This window comes from Saccopteryx bilineata, chromosome 3 (assembly GCF_036850765.1).
Source record: "Saccopteryx bilineata isolate mSacBil1 chromosome 3, mSacBil1_pri_phased_curated, whole genome shotgun sequence".
Taxonomy (NCBI): domain Eukaryota; kingdom Metazoa; phylum Chordata; class Mammalia; order Chiroptera; family Emballonuridae; genus Saccopteryx; species Saccopteryx bilineata.
The window spans coordinates 38,581,605-38,584,741 of record NC_089492.1 but is presented as its reverse complement, the minus strand read 5'-3'; the positions used below and the strand labels follow the sequence as shown (position 1 = coordinate 38,584,741).

Genomic DNA, 3,137 nt, shown 5'->3' with positions numbered 1-3,137 from the left:
GTTGGCTCAGTGGTAGAGCATCTGCCTGGCATGCAGGGTTCGATTCCCGGCCAGAGCACACAGGAGAAGCGCCCATCTGCTTCTCCACCCCTCCCCCTCTTCTTCCTCTCTGTCTCTCTCTTCCCCTCCCTCAGCCAAGGCTCCATTGGAGCAATTTGTCCGGGTGCTGAGGATGGCTCTGTGGCCTCTGCCTCAGGCGCTAGAATGGCTCTGATTGCAGCAGAGCGACACCCCAAGATGGACAGGGCATCGGCCCTGGTGGGCATGCTGGGTGGATCCAGGTTGGGCGCATGCAGGAGTCTGACTGCCTCCCGGTTTCCAACTTCAGAAAAATACAAAAAAAAAAAAAAGTAATTCCATGAGAGCCATACAACAACCCGTGGACTATACACATTATCCAATAAAAATTTGGTGTTAAAAAAAAAAAAGAAATCTTGTCATTTGAGAAAACATGGATGAACCTAGAGGACATTATGCGAAGTGAAATAAGCCAGTCACCAGCAAATACTGCGTAAGTCCACTTTGCTATGGTATCTAAAATATTCAAACTTATGGAAGCAGAGATTAGAATAGCAGTTTCCAAGGGCTGAAGAAAGGGAGAAATGGGGAGTTATTATATAAGATGAATAAATTCTAGAGATCTGTTGTATAACACAGTATTAACAGTTAAAATGCACTATTGTGAACTTTGAAATATGCTAAGATGAGCCTGTTCTGTGGTGGTGCAGTGGATAGAGCATTGACCCAGAATGCTGAGGTCCTCAGTCTGAAACTCCAAGTTTGTCACTTGAGCTCAGGTTCACCAGCTTGAGCACCGGATCATAGACATGATCCCAAGGTCGCTGGCCTGCGCCCAAATATTGTTGGCTTGAAGCCCAAGGTTGCTGGCTTGAGCCCAAAAGTTGCTAGCTTGAAGCCCAAGGTGACGACTGGCTTGAGCAAGGGGACACCAGTTTGGCTTGAGCCCCCAATCAAGGCATGTATGAGAAGCAATCAATGAACAACTAAAGTGAAGCAATACAAGTTGGTGCTTCTCCTCACTTTCCTCCCTCTCTCTCTGCCTCTCTTAAAATCAATTTAAAAATAATATGTTAAGATCCTAAATCTCATGTTAAGTGTTCTTACCATTTTTTTTAATGCAAAAGAACACAAGAAAATTTTGTAGATGATGAATATGCTTAGCACCTTGATTGTGGTGGTAGCATCATATGTCAAATTCATAAAAATATCGCCGGTCTGTCCCCCTGGGTCACTCATAGTGCCCCATGCCAGAGCAAACCGTGGCCCTGAACCATTGCCTGGCCTCTGCCCATAAACTGCTGGCACTGAAGTGGGCTGCACAGTGGGGGAAAAAAATTCATAAAAATACATACATTAAATACCTGCAATTTTTTATATCAATCATACTTCAACAAAAATTTTTTAAATTTAAATTAAAAAGTGAGAATTGGAAGTAATTTTTCTAATAAAAGGAAATATCCTAAAGTTCTAGAAAGGAGTTTCCAAGCACCCAAGAGTATTAATGTAAAAGACCTATGCCCAAGCATATCCTAATAAAATTTCTCCCTGGTAATCTTGAATGCCTAAAGACAAAAGAGAAATTCTGATATCAGCATTTCTAATAGAAAATTATTTTAAATCTAAAATTCTTAGCTGAACTAACTTGAAAGTAAAACAAAGATGTTTTTCAGAGGTACATAGATAAGGTTTCCACATCTCTAAATAAATGGCTTGTGATGAAACTTAACCAATATTTCAATTGGCCTCCTACAACTCTAGAAAGTCAATTCACCTCTGACACATCTGATCTAATCAATATATAATGGTTCATTCTACTCAACTAGTAAGCAAAGAAACCAGAACTATGATCAAATCTAAATGAATTGGTACACGTTTTACAGTTGACCAAATTTTAGAAATTTGCTATCTCTAGAATAGGTTATATTTTGCCTGACCAAATGGTGGAACAGTGAACAAAGCATTGACCTAGGACACTGAGGACCCAGGTTCGAAACTCCAGGGTGGTTGGCTGGCTTGAGCGCAGGCTTACCAGCTTGAGCACAGGATCACCAACTTGTGTGTACGATCATATATATGACCCCATGGTCACTGGCTTGAACCTAAAGGTCACTGGTTTAAACCCAGTCAGCAAGGGGTCTCTGGCTCAGCTGTAGCCTCTCAGTCAAGGCACATATGAGAAAGCAATTAATGAACAACTAAGGTGCCACAACAAACAATTGATGCTTCTCATCTCATCTCTCTCCCTTCCTGTCTGTCTCTCCCTGTCTGTCTCTCTCTCTCTTGCTTGATGCTAAAAATAAAAAATAAATAAAGGTTATATTTTGATTTTTTGAAACATGAGAAAAATTTCAAGACATCAAGACATGGGCTGGTCAAAGAAAGGCACTCACAGCCCTTTTTTCACTGTCATATGTAGTGCTTAAATGATATTTAGCTGCCCACATTGATTTCAGCCCTTTGCCCAAACAATGGGAACACAAATTATGTAAACAGTACTAAAACCCAGATCTGGGATTGCTTGCACTGTGACTAATGGTGGAGTGTACAAGGTATTCCAGGAGCCTAATGTTAAGCTCTGTAGGGAATTTCCAGGTTATAATTTCAGAAAGTAGTTTATAGACCTATGGTGAAGTACTCTAGAAGGGAAATCCATTTTGAACTGTAGCCATAGCAAAAATTCCTTACAACTTTCTTGTGATAAAAAGGTATACAACAAAAAAACAAGCAATTAAAAATCCCAAACGAAAACTGCAAATAGGGCCTTGCAAATATTTTCCTTCCTTTTTACAGATATTGTAGAATAAGACTTTAGAAAGCCCTTGGCCCATACTGCTGAAAAATAATGGTCACAATTAGCATCCACTGTGGATTTCAGGGTTTTGTTTTATTATTGACTTTCACACAGTTACACTAATGGCTGCTTAGGTACCTTAATGACACAGTGGAACCCTTTTCAAAGTTGTAAACTTACGCTGATATTTCCATTTAATTCTAATTTGTTAAGTCTATTTTCATGTGAATTTATATAAGCATTTCCTGATTCATTTTTTTCTGAGATGCCAGCTTTTCTTCTGTCTTCTGTATACAATATATTCTTACCAATTTTAACTATTGTT

The 3,137-nt window shown here is 39.7% G+C and overlaps 1 non-coding gene across 1 annotated transcript; it reads left to right on the top strand.

Moving 5' to 3' along the window:
* Positions 1-1,211: 1,211 nt before the first annotated feature.
* On the top strand, positions 1,212-1,345 carry LOC136332375 (small nucleolar RNA SNORA42/SNORA80 family). The gene has a single exon (XR_010730646.1). It is a non-coding gene; the product is annotated as a small nucleolar RNA SNORA42/SNORA80 family (small nucleolar RNA).
* Positions 1,346-3,137: the final 1,792 nt, after the last annotated feature.